This window comes from Bos javanicus, chromosome 2 (assembly GCF_032452875.1).
Source record: "Bos javanicus breed banteng chromosome 2, ARS-OSU_banteng_1.0, whole genome shotgun sequence".
Classification (NCBI taxonomy): domain Eukaryota; kingdom Metazoa; phylum Chordata; class Mammalia; order Artiodactyla; family Bovidae; genus Bos; species Bos javanicus.
The window spans coordinates 33390623-33410799 of NC_083869.1; positions in this window are offsets into that span (position 1 = coordinate 33390623).

Sequence of the window (20177 nt, forward strand, 5' to 3'; positions counted from 1 at the left end):
TAGGCTCCAGTTTCATCCACCTCATTAGAACTGATTCAAATGTATTCTTTTTAATGGCTGAGTTGACAGAATATTTTTAATACTTGAAACATTTTCAAGCATAATGCTTTTAAAAGTTCATTTCACATTTGCATTGGCAAATGGAAACATTCTAAACTGATGCACTGGGACGGCCCAGAGGGATGGTATGGGGAGGGAGGAGGGAGGAGGGTTCGGGATGGGGAACACATGTATACCTGTGGCGGATTCATTTTGATATTTGGCAAAACTAATACAATTATGTAAAGTTTAAAAATAAAATAAAATTGGAAGAATAAAAAAAAAAGAAAAATAAATAAATAAATAAATAAATAAAAAATAAAAAAGCAAAAAAAAAAAATAAACTGATGCTTTCTCCATTACAAATGTAAAATTTTTGTAAAGCTCTTGGAGAGTTGCAATCTGCTTTTTGGTTTACAGGAAACTTGACTTTTTGTTTTCGTTTCTGTCTTTCAGAGTTGCTATCATTCTTACTGGGTAATGAGAAACAGGTGCACAAGAGTCAAAGCTCATTAAGATTAAAACCAACTGAGGTTCATATTTCTCTGTAACAGATGCAGGGCTCTCACGTTTAAATAAGTATCACTCTTAATTTGTTGCATGATTGTTATTAATTAGAAATGAATCCTGATAACAAAATTGTAATACTATTGACTTTTAGTCTATGAACTGTATCCTTACCAAACACAACTAAACTGCATATTCTTTATACTGCACTGCTCACATACTTCCCCAGTTCCAGTGGCAACAATACAAGCCCCTCTAACTTGCTTTCATGCTGCTGCTGCTAAGTCACTTCAGTCATGTCCGACTCTGTGAGACCCCATAGACAGCAGCCCACTAGGCTTCTCTGTCCCTGGGATTCTCCAGGCAAGAATACTGGAGTGGGTTGCCATTTCCTTCTCCAATGCATGAAAGTGAAAAGTGAAAGTGAAGTCACTCAGTCGTGCCCGACTCTTAGAGACCCCATGGATTGCAGCCTACCAGGCTCCTCCATCCACGGGATTTTCCAGGCAAGAGTACTGGAGTGGGGTGCCATTGCCTTCATAGTATTCATCAAATATCATGTCTATTTAAATACCTTTAATATTATAGGATTTCATGCAAAATTCCACTGTTCTATATTCAATTATTTGAAACATCTAAGTCAAATTGATAATTATTTGGGGTCTCAGCTTAACTAAAGCACTGAAAGTTTAGGTAAACTCATTAGTTTTTGAGGTTTCTATTTCTTAGTTTGCTTATAATTTATTTGTGTACATTTTCCCAAAAACAAAATTTAATACCTCTCAAAACTTGGTAGTGTGTAATGGGGGCCTGGGAGGGAATATTTGTATACATATTGCAGATTTACTTTGTTACCCAGCAGAAACTAATATATTGTTAAGCAATTATTCTCCAATAATAAACAAAAACATCAAAAAAAAAAAAAACAAATCATCATGCTGTACATCTTAAACTTATATAGTCCTGCAAGTCAATATATCTCAGTAAAACTGGAAGAAAATCTTTTTAAAAACTTGGTAGTTTTAAGAATTATTTATAAGGCCAATGTGTTCTTTCCCTTTAAAAACAGTCTTTTCTTTCTTTTTTTTAAATTTTTTGACTTTACAATATTGTATTGGTTTTGCCATATATCAAAATGAATCTGCCACAGGTATACATGTGTTCCCCATCCTGAACCCTCCTCCCTCCTCCCTCCCCATACCATCCCTCTGGGTCGTCCCAGTGCACCAGCCCCAAGCATCCAGTATCGTACATCGAACCTGGACTGGCGACTCGTTTCATATATGATATTATACATGTTTCAGTGCTATTCTCCCAAATCATCCCACCCTCTCCCTCTCCCACAGAATATTTAAGGATGAAATAATTTTTTGTTTCAGTCTACAGCTCTCTCAGATTCAGAAACTTTTGTAATCACACAGCAAAAAGGAAAGGATAAAATCCTCTTTCAGAGAGACACGTGTACCCCAATGTGCATAGCAGCACTGTTTAGAATAGCTAGGACATGGAAGCGACCTATATGTCCATCAGCAGATGAATGGATAAGAAAATTGTGGTACATATACACAATGGAATATTACTCAGTTATTAAAAAGGACTCATTTGAATCAGTTTTAATGAGGTGCATGAAACTGGAACCTATTATATAGAATGAAGTCAGAAAGACAAACAGCAATGCAGTATATTAATGAATATATATGCAATTTAGAAAGATGGTAACGATGACCCTATATGCGAGGCAACAAAAGAGACACAGATATAAAGAACAGACTTTTGGACTCTGTGGGAGAAGGCGAAGGTGGGATGATTTCAGAGAATAGCACTGAAACATGTCTATTACCATATGTGAAATAGATCACCAGTCCAGGTTCAATGCATGAAACAGGGTGCTCAGGGCTGGTGCACTGGGATAACAACCCAGAGGGATGGGATGGGAAGGGAGGTGGGAGGGGGTTTCAGGATGAGGGATACATGTACACCCATGGATGATTCATGCCAATGTATGGCAAAAACCACCACAATATTGTAAAGTAATTATCCTCCAATTAAATTAATTTTAAAATTTTTTAAAAATTTAAAAATTTTAAAAATTTTCAGTGGTAGTACCAGAAATTTTTAATTGCCCTTTAATTAGCTGAATAGCTTACACTTAATTGCATGCTCCTGCTCAGTCACTCAGTCATGCCCAACTTTTTGTGACCCTTTGGACTGTAGCCCACCAGGCTCCCCTGTCCATGGAATTTCCCAGGTAAGAATACTACGATGGGTTGCCATTTCCTCCTTCAGGGGATCTCCCCAAACCAAGGATGAAACTCACGTCTCCTTTGTGTCCTGTATGGCAAGTGGATTCTTTGCCACTGAGCCATCAGGGAAGCCCTACTTCATTGTATATATTTTTTCATCTGGCAAATTTTATATAAAATCCCAGTGTTATTTTTACAGATTTTATTGACTCTATCAAATTGTTCATCAGTTACTAACATAGGCAAATTATTTGAATATATACATGTTCATATCTTGGTCTTCATATGTATGTTTGTATGTGGTGTGATCTTTCCAATAGTTCTTATTAAATCTGTGTCCATAATTAACATATTTTCTGTATGAAGAATAGCAAATAATCAAATTCTTAAAATATGTAGTATTGCTTAGCAGTTTTTTATAAGCTACAGGGCTTTTATGCATTTACAAAAGAAGAAATTGTATTGTATAAAGATCTGCCCAATGAAACAGCATTAAATTATTACTTATTCTGATTCATTGCAGTTTTTGTTTATAAATTTTCTAACTGCACAGCTAATATAATGGGACTGCTGCTGCTGCTACTAAGTCACTTCAGTCGTGTCCAACTTTGTGTAACCCCATAGATGGCAGCCCACCAGGCTCCCCGTCCCTGGGATTCTCCAGGCAAGAACACTGGAGTGGGTTGCCATTTCCCTCTCCAATGCATGAAAGTGAAAAGCGAAAGTGAAGTCGCTCAGTCATATCCGACTCCTAGCAACCCCATGGACTGCAGCCTACCAGGCTCCTCCATCCATGGGATTTTCCAGGGAAGAGTCCTGGAATGGGTTGCCATTGCCTTCTCCAATAATGGGACTAGAAAAGCTAAAAGTAATGTGAGGAAAACTAGTAGCCAAATATGAAAATTAGCCAGGTTTGAAAGAAATAAGCAACAGATCCTTATTAATTGACTCCTTGTATAATGCAAGTTGTTGGAGGAAAACAGACTCTTTCCATTGTTTGCACATACTCTCTAAGAAATATGTTTAATGAACTACATTAGAGTTAGTAATACTTCACTATTTGTGATCGAAAGTACCAGAAAAAAACAACTGAAATGCAAGTAACAAATATTATAAATTGGCATTATTGGTTATTCTTACATGGTGATTTGTTTTTCTAGAAGCTGCTCTATAAAACTACAAAAGAAAGCGCGCCCAGTTCTTTGTCAAATGTTAAAAAAGTCGCCTACGCCCACTACTGACAAAGGACCCATGCATGCCTGAGTGCTTAGTTGCTCCATTGTGTCCAACACTTTTGCAGCCCACCAGGTTCCTCTGTTTTGGGGATTCTCCAGGCAAGAATACTGGAGTGGGTAGCCATTCCCTTCTGCGCGGGAATCTTCCTAACCCATGGATCAAACCTGAGTCCTTCAATGCAGGCAGTTTCTTTACTGTCTGAGCCACAAGGGAAGCCCCAAACTACCCATGAAGAGTTCCCTCTCCTCTTCAAAGGGCCTTCAGGACAGTAAAAATTGTTTTTTAACTAGTCCTCTCTTAAATATATATTTTTCCTAGTTCTAAATTTTAATTATAGAAAATTTTGTATATATACTCTAAAAAGAAAGTTGTAATATACTTTCTAACTTATCCCAAAAACAAACTGTAAATGAATTTATTTTCTAATTATTCATTGCCTATTCCCTTTTAAAATTTCTATTCAAAAAGAGAAAATGCAATTTATTGAATAAATCAGGAAGTCTTATATTTCCCCTGAATTTCATAAAATAATTTGGATCACAGAATTTCACCACTGTAATATTTTAAACTATACTGGTAAGATTAATATATTGTTGGCATTTGTGCACTGGAACAAGATAACTATTTCAGATAAATGTATAATCATTACTAACACTATCATTATGACAGCTAATATTTATAAAGAATGTTATCTATGTCAACCCTCTTCCAACAACACAAGAGAAGACTCTACACATGGACATCACCAGATGGTTGACACTGAAATCAGATTGATTATATTCTTTGCAGCCAAAGATGGAGGAGCTCTATACAGTCAGCAAAAACAAGACCAGGAGCTGACTGTGGCTTGGATCATGAATTCCTTATTGCCAAATTCAAACTGAAATTCAAGAAAGTGGAGAAAACCACTACAGCATTCAAGTATGACCTAAATCAAATCCCTTATGACTACACAGTGGAAGTAAGAAACAGATTTAAAGGCCTAGATCTGATAGACAGAGTGCCTGATGAACTATGGATGGAGGTTCCTGACATTGTACAGGAGACGGGAATCAAGACCATCCCCAAGAAAAAGAAATGCAAAAAAATAAAATAGCTGTCTGAGGAGTCCTTACATATAGCTGTGAAAAGAAGAGAAGCGAAAAGCAAAGGAGAAAAGGAAAAATACAGCCATTTGAATGCAGAGTTCCAAAGAATAGCAAGGAGAGATAAGAAAGCCTTCCTCAGCCATCAATGCAAAGAGATAGAGGAAAACAATAGATTGGGAAACACTAGAGATCTCTTCAAGAAAATTAGAGTTACCAAGGGAACATTTCATGCAAAGATGGGCTCAATAATGAACAGAAATGGTATGGACCTAACAGCAGCAGAAGGTATTAAGAAGAGGTGGCAAGAATACACAGAAGAACTGTACAAAAAAGATCTTCATGACCCAGATAATCATGATGGTGTGATCATTGACCTAGAGCTAGACATCCTGGAATGTGAAGTCAAGTGGGCCTTAGGAAGTGTAACTATAAACAAAGCTAGTGGAGGTAATGGAATTCCAGTTGAGCTATTTCAAATCCTGAAAGATGATGCTGTGAAAGTGCTGCACTCAATATGCCAGCAAATTTGGAAAACTCAGCAGTGGCCACAGGACTGGAAAAGCTCAGTTTTCATTCCAATCCCAAAGAAAGGCAATGTCAGAGAAGGCTCAAACTACCACACAGTTGAACTCATCTCACACGCTAGTAAAGTAATGCTCAAGATTCTCCAAGCCAGGCTTCAGCAATATGTGACCATGAACTTCCAGATGTTCAAGCTTCTTTTAGAAAAGGCAGAGGAACCAGAGATCAAATTGCCAACATCCGATGGGTCACCAAAAAAGCAAGAGAGTTCCAGAAAAACATCTATTTCTGCTTTATTGACTATGCCAAAGCCTTTGACTGTGTGGATCACAATAAACTATGGAAAATTATGAAAGAGCTGGGAGTACCAGACCACCTGATCTGCCTCTTGAGAAACCTGTATGCAGGTCAGGAAGCAACAGTTAGAACTGGACATGGAACAAAAGGCTGGTTCCAAATAGGAAAAGGAATATGTCAAGGCTGTATATTGTCACCCTGCTTGTTTAACTTATATGCAGAGTACATCATGAGAAACGCTGGGCTGGAGGAAGCACAGGCTGGAATCAAGATTGCTGGGAGAAATATCAATAACCTCAGATATGCAGATGATACCACCCTTATGGCAGAAAAGTGAAGAGGAACTAAAAAGCCTCTTGATGAAAATGAAAGAGGAGAGTGAAAAAGTTGGCTGAAAGCTCAACATTCAGAAAACTGAGATCATGGCATCTGGTCCCATCACTTTGAGGCAGATAGATGTGGAAACAGTGGCTGACTTTATTTTTCTGGGCTCCAATATCACTGCAGATGGTAATTGCAGCCATGAAATTAAAAGACGCTTACTCCTTTGAAAGAAAGTTATGACCAATCTAGACAGCATATTCAAAAGCAGAGACATTACTTTGCCAACAAAAGCCCATCTAGTCAAGGCTATGGTTTTTCCAGTGATCACGTGTGGATGTGAGAGTTGGACTATAAAGAAAGCTGAGCACCGAAGAATTGATGCTTTTGAACTGTGGTGTTGGAGAAGACTCTTGAGAGTCCCTTGGACTGCAAGGAGATCCAACCAGTCCATCCTAAAGGAGATCAGTCCTGGGTATTCATTGGAAGGACTGATGCTAAAGCTGAAACTCCAATACTTGACCACCTGATGTGAAGAGCTGAGTCATTGGAAAAAACTCTGATGCTGGGAAATATTGAGGGCAGGAGGAGAAGGGGATGACAGAGGATGGGACTGTTGGACGGCATCACTGACTCAATGGACATGGGTTTGGGTGGACTCCGGGAGTTGGTGATGGACAGGGATGCCTAGCATGCTGTGATTCATGAGGTCACAAAGAGTTGGACACGACTGAGTGACTGAGCTGAACTTAATACAAATACTCTAAAGAAAGAAGGATGCTTTCATAATTAGTATTTTATAACACACATACACATATGAACACATCTTAGCATTTATGAAATGAATTGCAGCACTTTGGTCTAGTGTCCTTTCCAATTACCTGACAATTGATGACTACATAATTACACCATAGGCATCTGTTGTTTTGCTGCCCATTTTCTTGGTCATCTGTTAACAGCACCTTCAGGAAGATCGCCTGGAGAAGGAAGTGGCAACCCACTCCAGTGTTCTTGCCTGGAAAATCCCATGGACAGAGAGCCTGGTAGGCTACAATCCCTGGAGTAGCAAAAGAATGAGGTATGACTTAGCGACTAAATAACAAGAGCAAATTTGCTTTGGGAGATCTGAGAGTGGTGATTACAGGCACTCTCCTTGGATTTGGAAGCATATATGTGCTAGGTCACTTCAGTTGTGTCCGACTGTTTGTGACCCTATGGACTGTAGCCTGCCAGGCTCCTCTGTCCATTGGATTCTCCAGGTAAGAATATTAGAGTAGGTTGCTATGTATCCAGGGGATCTTCCCTACCCAGTGATCAAACCTGCGTTCTTACATTTTCTACATTGTCAGGCGAGTTCTTTACCACTAACATGACCTAGGAAGTATGAACAACATCAAAAACACCAACCCTGATACATAGCATCCTGAAAAAAACTGTCGGCTTCTTTCAGATTTTGAAACTGCCTTGGACCTGGCACGTCTAAGCCCAGTGATTTTATGAATTTTTTTTTTTCTTTCTTAAAATCTGTAGAGCTGCCTTACTTCTTTCCAACCTATTTTTCTCATTTCACTTACTCGCAGCTAATGGACCCTGAGTTAAAAAACCTATCAAGACAGTCAAGTGATCTTTGATACATGATTCCATGGTCATTTAGATATTACAAACAATCCAATGCAAATAGAAGATTTAATTTATATGCATACCTATAGATATATATCTTTCAGTTTGTTTTCCTTTTAATGAATTCATTTATTAATTGATTAATTAATGTTTTAATTTTAGAGTATTTTGTTGCTTTTAGGAGTTCTTAGCAAAGACATCATCTGAGAACTTACTAGAAATGGATTCTCAGGCTCCACCCCAGATACATTGAATTAGAATCTACATTCTTATAAGGGTGCCATTCTCAAATGTTAAAGTTTTAGAAAAGCACTGTTTTAAGTCATTCTGAGTCAAATTCATGAAATAGAACTCCGTCTTCTAAAGCAAATAGAGGTCACTTTCAAAACTATTAAATCCATTAAACTGAGAGGCATCCATGATTATTGCTAAGTGCTCTTGGAAAACCTACAACTTTTGCAAATGGCTAATAGAAGAGGGCATGACAACCCAGTCCAGGATTTTTGCCTGGAGAATCCCCATGGACAGAGGAGCCTGGCGAGCTGCAGTCTATTGGGTCACAAAGAGTCGGACATGAATGAGCTTACACAGCACAATATTCAGTTAAAACAGTGTTTTCTGTTTTCTATTTTTTAATCACAAAATGTACAGATTCTTAAACTCAGAGAGCAGCACATTGTTGTTCAGTCGATAAGTTGTGTCCCACTCTTTGCAACCCCATGGACTGCAGCACACCAGGCTTCCCTGTCCTTCACTATCACCGGGAGTTTACTCAAACTCATATCCATTGAGCAGTGATGCTGTCCAAATCTCATCCCCTTCTCCTCCTGCCCTTAATCTTTCCCAGCATCAGGGTCTTTTCTAATGAGTTGGCTCTTTGCACCAGGTGGCCAAAGTATTGTAGCTTCAGCTTCAGCATCAGTCCTTCCAATGAATACTCATGGTTGATTTTCTTTTGGATTGACTGTTTGATCTTCTTGCTGTCCAAGGGACTCTCAATAGTCTTCTCAAGCACCACAGTTTGAAAGCATCAATTCCTCTGCATTCAGCCTCCTTTACAATCAAAATCTCACATCCGTACATGACTACTGGAAAAACCATAGCTTTGACTATACTGGCCTTTGTTGGCAAAGTGATGTCTCTGCTTTTTAATACACTATCTAGGTTTGTCATAGCTTTCCTTCAAAGGAGAAAGCATCTTTTAATTTTGTGGCTGCAGTCACTGTCTGTAGTGATTCTGGGGCCTAAGAAAATAAAATCTGCTGCTGTTTACATTTTTCCCCATCTCTTTGCAATGAAGTGATGGGCCCAGATGCCATGATCTTAGTTCTTTGAATGTTGAGTTTTAAGCTAGCTTTTTCACTTTCCTCTTTCTCTTTCATCAGGAGGCTCTTTAGTTCCACTTTGTGTCATTATATTACATTGCATTCTTCCATTACAACACATTATGCAACTATAAGTTTGAGATATTAACTACTTTAAATTTTTTAAACAAATCAAGAATAAATATTCTGTCTTATAAAATATCACAATGATAAAAACAAATTAGCGAAATACTGGAGATTCTTTGCACATTGCTTACCTCAACAATTCCTTATCTCCCTTTATAGTTAGTAATTAGTTACATGCCCTTTCAGATATTTTTCTGTTTCTATGTGTGTAGCTTTTAAAGAGTTATATATGTAGATCCTGGAGGAGAAATGGAACTCATTCCAACATTCTTGCCTGGGAAATCCCATGGACCAAGGTGCCTGGTAGGCTACAGTCCATGGAGTTGCAAAAGTGTCAGACGTGAATTAGTAACTAAACAACAATGAGATGTAAGATAGATGAATGTTCTATATGCAAATTTAGATATACAAATAGAAACTAATATATGAATTTTCAAAATGTCTCCAAAACCTTGTTGTGGAGAAAAAAATGCTTTGTTTACTTTTTTTATACCTGAACTTTAGATGTATCCCCATTTTTCCCCAGTAAAGGAAAATTTATTTTTCGAGTTCATGGAAAACGCAGTCAATTCAGACATTTCTCAGTTGGTTCAGAGATAACTTACATAAAATCATGATATCAGTAGAAGACTAGTGCTTGGTCACTTCTCCATCTGCTCGGATATTAGGTCATATTCAGAACTGATGGCTTCTTTGCTGTTTGCAGCCATATGGGCACATGCTTGTTTTCATGTACTTCTCCCACAGAGGTCTTTGGGGACTCTGAGATTGGAACAGGTCCATTTGCCTAGGCACCCCCGGGTAGCCATTTCTACTCTATTCTCCTGTGACATGGTAGCATGAAGAACTTCAAGAATTACCTAGCTTTTAGGTCTCTAGGCAGGAGATAGAATAAAGGTCTTTCCCACTATCTGGTCTCTGAACGTACCTAGCAGTTCTGGTGTTCACCTCTGATCAACATAAGGGTAGGTATAGAATCCTTTCTCAGCACATCTTGCCAGTGTCAACATTCTTACTCCTTTCTCTATGGAAGTAAATTTTACCATTTGGAGAGTGGGAAAGTCTGTCATCGTGGTCTCTTCTCAGTTCTAACAATTATCTCTTTATCTCTTTTCTTTTTTAAAAAGGAAATTAGCTGGAACCTCTCATATCTGTTGAATACAGTGCTGATAGTGTGCAATTTTGCTTTTACTATTTAGTGCCTGGGCTCCTCTGTCTTTCGAGAAAATGTCACTTTATCAATTTAAGAAAGTTTCCTTCTGTTTCTGATTTACCATTAAAAAAAATCTGTCAAATCCCTCATGCTGGTTTTTCTCCTTGTAACTCTTAATTTCCCTATAGATTCACTAGTGTTGAGTTATTCTTACATTCTTAGGACAGATGCTACTTGGTTTCAATATCAAATCTGTTAGTACACTGTTCAACTGAGTAATATTTTATCTAGAATCTTACATCTGTGCTCATAAATAAGATTGTTCTACTATTCTCTCTTTTAATAATTTTATATTTTATTTTAGTGTTGTCTAGCACTGTTATCAATATCCTTTGTATAAGAATATTATATGTGTCTCTACTGAAGGACTAATGAACAGTGCTTTATAGGGTTTTTTGAGTAACCAAATTTTATAATATATATGTATATAATATATAGGTCATATATATTATGTTATATATATTCACATATATGTATATGTAGAAATATAAACCATATGAACTACTTATGAACCACATATATGTGTATAATATATTCACTAAGTAGTGTCCAACTCTTTCTGCGACCCCATGGACTGTATCCTGCCAGGCTCCTCTATCCATGGGGATTTCTCAGGCAAGAATACCGGAGTCGGTTGCCATTTCCTTTTCCAGGGGAACTTCCCAACCCAGGGATCAAACCCAGGTCTCCTGCATCGCAGACAGATTCTTTATCCCTGAGCCACTGGGGAAACCACATATATATTTAAAAGTATTAATCTTTGGGAGGAGGAGGGAGTGTCCAGTTACCAAATCCCCATGGTTTTCCTTTGTTTTGCTTTCTATTAAAATTAACTGAGTCTGGTACATTGTCACCTTGCACTTGAACTCTATTATTTATTGTACTAATTCTATTCACTGCTTTCTAAAATATTTTTCATATACCATCATTAATCTTCCCAATGGAACAAACTACAAATTCTCTGTTTCATGTATTAAGGAATTATCTTTTTAACTCTTGAAGTTTGCTTAGGGATAGATCTTAAATCAAAGAATTTGACATCAGTTGCTACATTTATTTAGGTGAGGAGCTGAAGTTTGAACTAACCAAGCTTGAAGGCCTTGGTATCTGAAAGACCTATACAATTTTGAAACAATCATTCAAATTCTTATGGCCTTTAAGAAAGCTTCTAACATCAGCATGGGTTAGTCTCAGCTAATTTGACTACAGTTGATCCTTAGACAACAGGGGTTTGGACTGTGTGTGTCCACTTCTACTCAGATATTGTTTCCAATACGTACATTGTACAGTATGACTAACACACACACACACACACACACACACACACACACAGAGTCCATGATTGTTTGAATCCACATATGCAGAACTGCAGATTTTAAGGTCCAACTGTAAAGTTTTACTTGGATTTTGGACAGGGTAGAGAGGTCAACATCTCTAGGGCCAACTAACTGTATATCATTTGGTCCTCACAAAATAAATTTGAGGTATACAGGAAAAAAAGTAATCTTCCCAATCTTTGCATTGCCATGTTTTATTCCCTTTTCAGAATGCCTCTCCAATACTCATTCAGTTGTGAATATTGTACTTTATTCAGGATAGAGACTGGATAAATTTATTTCCTTATATTGATTACTACAATAAAAATACACAGATATTAAATAAATAATATAAATTATTAATATTTAATTCTGAATGTATTTTAGAATGTATTAGAACTGAATTAAGAAACTTCATCAAATAGTTTATCTTTGTATGGTGCTATAAAATGGGGGTGAGGTATCTTATGTTTTGGGATCCTAGATAAACTAGTTTTTTCTCTCAAAATTCCAGGCAAAAATTTGACAAATATGTATAAAGCAACAATAATATATTTTTCACTCTATATGAACATATGTGGTATTTGCATTTAAGAGTTTAAAGAAGCAAATATTGTTAGTTGTATAAAGAAAATGTGTATATTTGTCATTCATCAAAAATTTGGAGTGTTTTAGTGTGTGTCATCTTGAGAGAATTAAATGAATCTTAGCTAAATATAGAGTTCAAGTTTCTTTGAGTTTACTGAGTCTCATCTGTCTTTGCAGAATGTACAGCTTTCATTCATCTTGGGAAAATATGCCTGTCTATGTGCATATGTGTATATATATGTGTATATGTATATATATACACACACACATACATTAGCTTCCCTGGTGGCTCAGAAGCTAAAGTATCCGCCTGCAGTGTGAGAGACCTGGGTTTGATCCCTGAGTTGGGAAGATCCCCTGGAGAGGGCACAGCTACCTACTCCAGTATTCTTGCCTGGAGAATCCCCATGGACAGAGGAGCCTGGCAGGCTACAGTCTATGGGGTCGCAAGAGTTGGACATGACTGAGTGCCTTTCCCTTTCACATACACATACACACTGTGTATAGATATACACACTGACTAACATGACAAATAATTAAATGCATTTGGCTAAAGTGAGGGAACAGCACGCATGAAAATGCAAGGAGTAGTGGAAACACAGAGGCGACTGGAATTTCTGAAATATATACTGGAAAATGTAACTTGATCTAAAGGAGCTCTTAATTCCAGCATCAGAAATATATACACAAGCCTCCCTGGTTGGATCTATTTTAGTCTATAGCCTGCATTTTTATTTATATACCAATGTAGCTAAGTTTAGTAATTCTCTCTTCTCTGTTACCAGTTGTAAAACAACACTCCAGGAATAAAAATATGCTTTTCACTGTGACCTGTTTAATATTCATTTTTTAAAGTTTAGCTTTATCATATGATTCAAATATAAATGGATACAAATTGATTTCTTTTATGCAATAACTGGTTACCCAACCTCACCCCCTTTCTTACACATTTGCACTGTATATTAACTCTACACGCTGATATAGAACCCCATGTTATAGACACAGGACACGGAAGAACTACTGAAATTAAATTTCCATACAATTTGTTAGAACAGCAGCAGAAATAAAAATTAAGTACAATTATAGAAATAAAATGTAGTTCTTACAGGTCTGAAATTCATACCCCATGGAACCTTACAGTTGGTTGTTGTTTTGAGAAGGGAAATGTCAAAGAAAGGCCATTCCAGCAAGAATAACACCTATGGAAAGGCAAAAATATAGACTTGAATATTTCATATTGTGCCCAGACACTGCATGGCTCCAAAGCAAAGTAGCTGCAAAGTAAATATTTACTGAATGTGCCGAACTTGGCATTGACACAAATAGCTTATAAAACATTTTGCTTTTCTCTATGAAAACCCTATATCGCTAAGTCCAGTGTACATTTAAGAGAACTACCTGTTGACTTTTCAAATGATTTGCATACATTCTCACTTTTATTTCCTACCCTTTACTTAAAACCGAAAGTCCCAAATGAAATGGTTTACTCTTACATCACCTAATCCAAAATGATTTTAATTTCTCATTCCTTCTGTCTGCATCTCTTCAACTATAGGACACCATACATCCAATACCCAGGTTGACATATATCTGCAACCTCTTGGGTCTCTTAATACAAGTGTGTCTCTATTTCCACAGCCACCTACCAAGGATAAAGCCTTTATTAGCTCATAGTCAGATGTGTATGATTCCACTCAGTTGATTTTTATGTGTTTAGGCTCTCTTCTATCTGGTGTATCTGCAGTATTTCTGCTATGAAAGTGTCGCTCAGCTGGTCCGACTTTGCAGCCCTATGGACTATAGCCTGCCACACACTGTCTGTGGAATTCTCCAGGCAAGAATACTGAAGTGGGTAGCCATTTCCTTCTCCAGGGGATTTTCCCAACCCAGAGATCAAATGCAGTTCTCCTGCTTTGCAGGCAGATTCTTTACCGTCTGAGCCACCAGGGAAGCCCAGTGTATATATTTCTCAAGAATCTTGTCAGTAATTTAAATCTTTTCAAGCTTTAATTAATTTAATATCATACAGTCTTCAATATCTTGTATTCTGTATAATTTTAGTTTTACGAGGTTTTCTATTATGTAGCCTTTAAACTGGTCTTTTCCCATATTTTCTACATATAGAACTAAACACTACTTCTTTGCCTTTTTGAAAACAGTTGAGATTTCTACTTCTATATTCGAGTTTTATTGACCTTTCCATAAATTATTATTTTTGTATTTATTTCTCAAATCTAGCTAGTTCTATGACTTCATAACACTCCTTATAAAAGCAAATAACTTTTCAACATGTGATTATGTGTCCTAATTAATTAACTCAGTAATTATTTTTATGGTAGTTGGGATAACTTTGACCTTTACACTTCAGTTTTTATTACTAGATCTTTTTTATATTCTGTATCTTGAGATTTTTATTTAAAATACAAATAAAATAAATTTGCTATTAAAAAGTGATCACATTCTGTCACTATAGTTTGGAAGGCTGGGTTCAAAAGATATTGTTATTCCAGTGTGATAACCAGCAGGAAAGATGTGTGCAGGGAAATCCACAAATTCAAGGATGGATGCGTGAAAGAGAACTTTAAAAAAAATTTTTGGAGTATAATTGGTTTACAATGCTGTGTTAGTTACAGGTATACAACAAAGTGCATGTACATATATTCATTCTTTTCCAGATTCTTTTCCTATATAGATTTTAGAGAAGATTGAATAGTGTTCCCTGTGCTAAATAGTAAATCCTTTTTGGCTATCTATTTTTATGTACATAGTAGTGTGTATATGCTAATCGAAAACTCCTAATTTATCTCCCCCCAACCATATTTCCTCTTGATAACCATAAGTTTGTTTTTGAAATCTGTGAGTCTGTTTTTGTTTTGTAAAGAAGTTCATTTAGATCATTAAAAAAAATTAGATTCCACACATGAGTGATATGTGATATTACTAGGACTTTAAACAAAATATTTTAATGAGAGTTCAAATGTATAGTAGATACATTTTGAATTCTTACTGCAATATGTTAAGGAAATAATGTGAGAACTATCTCCATCTAAAATGAAAGAAAATGAAGCTTAGCAAAGTTGGGCAATTTATCAAAAGCTACTTAGCTGATGGCATATTCGAAAAGAATATACAGTTTATGCTGAACATTTGTGGTCCAAACTTCCGTTTCTCTACAGCAATATCACACCACATGAGTAGAACATTAATCAAAAATTCAGATTGAATGGATTTACAACTTAAAAATAGATCATGTGAAATTCTACTTAAGTAGCATCTGTTCCCACCCACTACCTCTTCTGATTCTCTTTCCCCAAAGTGCAAGGAAGTGATGATTGAGGACATTCAGCAGTTTTCATGTGCTTTACCGCCAAATTCGAGGTTTAAATTGAACTTGTCATGTGAGCTACATTGTCTGATAAGGAATCAACTATATAGTCTATAGTAAAAATTCCTTAAAGCAAAATATATTTCATTCTAAGTTTTTAAAATTAGAATTTGTTATTCAGCTAATAATTTCTTATGGCAACATTATACTGAGATTTTACTGAACATGCAACTATATATATATTTTTTTATTTTTGTCACAAATATAGTTTGTTTACCAAATATGTGATCTGCTCATTTTTGTTTTCCATTGCAAGATTTTCTTTTATTTGCATTTTGATCTAAAGACCCACTCTAGATGTTTAGCACTCTATCACTCTACAAAGCCTTTAGCTTATAATATCAGACATGATTCCCAGCTTCTTCTGAATATGTATTACCATTTATCACTAAGTCATTAAGATCTACAGAACTGTCATAGATGTTAGGAAGCACCTAGAAATGTGTACGCCACTGGCAGGGCTGCAAGTAATAAAAATGGGCCCCTGTGGATAGTCTCCTGTGCTTCTCTCTCTCCAGTTCAGCTCCCTACTTTCTCCTGCAAGCAGGCAAAACAGATTTGGATATTTATGGATAAGTTTCTCGGGACTCCCTGGAGGTAGAAGGTGATATCCTTCTTATTTCTCCATTAGTAAGCACAAATTTACCAAGAAAACAAGGTCTAGAATTGAGTGCCAAAAATAATATTCCTAGTCCTTGGTGCTCCTTTGAGGATTTACTTCTGTAAACCAAAGAATAGGGTATTTCTTCTCAGTAGTCAGCATCAAGTAGGAGCTAATATGATAGGTGTTTCTCTAATTGGAACATATTGAAGTTAAACTTGGACCAACAGGCTTTCATGTTGGACAAAGATTTCTGAGGTCTCTCAGAACTCAGAGTTTCTAAATTTGTCCACAGATTTTATTTTCTTTGGTTGTATCAGTTTCTATTCTACTCAATAACTGTTAATAGGCATTTAACTGTTAACAGACACTTCCAAGCATTTTATACTTACCAATTTTTTAGTCTTCACAGTGACTCAAGGAGGTTATTTTAATTCTCCAAATAGTCATATAGGGGACAGTTTATATTAATTACAGTTTATTCCAAATCACCTTACTTTTTCAGTAAAAAAACTCCATCATGTCTTGTCTTTAAGTGCTATAGTAATTAAATTATAAACAAACAATAAAATAATTCAACTAAATTAAACCAAATTAATTAACTCAAAACCAAAAATAATCTGTTAAAAATGAAAATATCAAATGAAAATTGGGCATGATGAATCAAGAGATGATGATGTTATTATAATCATTTTTAATAGCTCTTCCTTTAGAGTTTTCCTGAAAGTCAATGACCAGTGGATTGCATTGGTAGGAAGTGATCTTAACTCATGAATTGATTATTTTGCTATTGATGAAGAGAAAATTTAGTCCACAGATAACTATATTTTAAAAAGAGAAAGTTTATTTAAGAGATTGAGCATTAGTCTTTATTGTTTTGATTGCAGTTTGAATCCATCCTCACTTCTAAACTCAACTGCCACTTTCTTACTGAGTCAGTTCACCGACCAGAACAATTATTGCCAATCCCCAGTTCTATTCTTTCAATTATACAATAGTACCTCCATTCAGCTTCTAGAACTGCCATTTTCTTGCTTACATCCATGCCTAGGTAAGTTTCCAGCTAGTATGTAATAGTAACCACATAAATCTGAATCTCTCCATACACCTTCCAAAAACCACAAGATCAAAAATGACAAGGAAAACAACACAAACAAAGAACAGAAAATTTAGTTCAGTTCAGTTTATTTTACTCAGTCGTGTCTGAGTCTTTGCGACTCCATGGACTCCAGCATGCCAGGCTTCCCTGTCCATCATCAACTCCAGGAGCTTACTCAAACTCATGTCCATCACTTTGGTGATGCCATCCAACCATCTCATCATCTGTCGTCCCCTTCTCATCCCGCCTTCAATCATTCCCAGCATCAGGGTATTTTCCAATGAGTTGGTTCTTCACATCAGGTGGCCAAAGTATTGGAGTTTCGGCTTCAACATCAGTCCTTCCAATGAATATTCAGGACTGATTTCCTTTAGGATGGATTGGTTAGATCTCCTTGCAGTCCAAGGGACTCTCAAGAGTCTTCTCCAACACCACAGTTCAAAAGCATCAATTCATTGGCAATCAGCTTTCTTTATAGTCCAACACTCACATCCATACATGACCAGTGGAAAAACCATAGCTTTGACCAGATAGACCTTTGTTGACCTTTGTCTCTGCTTTTTAATATGCTGTCTAGTTTGGTAATAGCTTTTCATCCAAGAAGAAAGTGTCTTTTAATTTCTTGGCTAAGTAACCATCTGCAGTGATTTTGGAGCCCAAGAAAATAAAGTCTCTCACTGTTTCCATTGTTTCCCCATCTGTTTGCCATGAAGTGATGGGACCGGATGCCATGATCTTAGTTTTCTGAATGTTGAGTTGTAAGCCAACATTTTGCTCTCCTCTTTCACTTTCATCAAAAGGTACTTTAGTTCTTCTTTGCTTTCTGCCATTACAGTGGTATATCATCTGCATATCTGAGGTTATTGAGATTTCTCCCAGCAATCTTGATTCCAGCTTGTGCTTCATCCAGCCCAGCATTTTGTATGATGTACTCTGCATATAAGTTAAATAAGCAGGGTGACAATATACAGACTTGATATACTCCTTTCCCAATTTGGAACCAGTCTTTTGTTCCTTGTCCAGTTCTAACTGTTGCTTCTTGACACGAATAAGGCAACAGGAGAAGCTAAATACAAAGGAGAAAAGGAAAGATATACCCATTTGAATCCAGAGTTCCAAAGAATAGCAAGGAGAGATAAGAAAGCCTTCCCCAGTGATCAATGCAAAGAAACAGAGAATGGCAAAGACTAGAGACCTCCTCAAGAAAATTGGAGACACCAGGGGAACATTTCATGCAAAGGTGGGCACAATAAAGGGCAGAAATGGTATGGATCTAACAGAAGCAGAAGATATTAAGAAGAGGTGGCAAGAATACACAGAAGAACTATACCAGAAACATCTTCATGACCCAGATAACCACTATGGTGAGATCACTCACCTAGAATCAGACATCCTGGAATGCAAAGTCAAGTGGGTCTTAGGAAGTGTAACTATGAACAAAGCTAGTGGAGGTGATGGAATTCCATTTGAGCTATTTCAAATCCTAAAAGATGATGCTTTTAAAGTGTCGTACCCAATATGCCAGCAAATTTGGAAAACTCAGCCATGGCCACAGGGCTAGAAAAGATCTGTTTTCATTCCAATCCCAAAGAAAGGCAATGCCAAAGAATGTTCTAGCTACCACAAAATTGCACTCATGTCACACGCTATCAAAGTAATGCTCAAAATTCTCCAAGCCAGGCTTCAACAGTACTTGAACTGTGAACTTCCAGATATTCAAGCTGGATTTAGAAAAGGCAGAGGAACCAGAGATCAAATTGCCAACATCCATTGGATCATTGAAAAAGCAAGAGAGTTCCAGAAAATCATCTACTTCTGCTTTATTGACTATGCGAAAGCCTTTGACTGTGGATCACAACAAACTGTGGAAACTTCTTAAAGAGATGGGAATATCAGATCACCTGACCTGCCTCCTGAGAACAGAAAATTACTACTGGCCATTCTTCAGATATGCTAGGGGACAGTGAATACCACAAACTTTTAATTACTTACAAGAAGACAAATGTAAAACAAATTCCAACAAGGTTTCATGACTGGCGAAAGTCTGTAAGTATGAACAGTGAGGGAAGGCAATCCTAAGTGATTCTGTGGAAAAGAAGAGTGGAACAGGAGATGCAGACAAACAAAATCCCTTCCAGGAAGTGAAATTCAGTAAGCATGAAATTGCTATACAAAATTTGAAGAATCAAATTATAAGTTATAATTTCAGTTATAAGATGAGTTATAAGAATAGGACTTGCAAGTAAGAGGAATTAGGTATTAGTCCTTGAGAAACATTACCTTTGGGGGAAGAATTTGCCCGATAGAGAAAGGGTATCAGTGAAAAGAAACAAGTGACCAAGAAAAAAAGGAAAGAAGAGAATGTTAAGGATCCCACAGAAACCAAAGACAAATATGACAAAGCTTCTCTCTGCTCTTCCTGTCACCATCTGTTTCATCACCAACATAATCACATTTTTAAAATACATTTTAAAATATTGGTATTAATAGAAGAGGACACTCTTGAGCCAAGAAAGTTATTAACGGAAAGCCTAGAATTAAAAAAAGAAAAGTTAATGCAGTATAAAGTACTACAAAAAGTAAATAGAAAACTCCAATTAAAATATTTCCTGTGGTGGATATTCTTTCCGAAAATCAATAAGGGAGCAGAA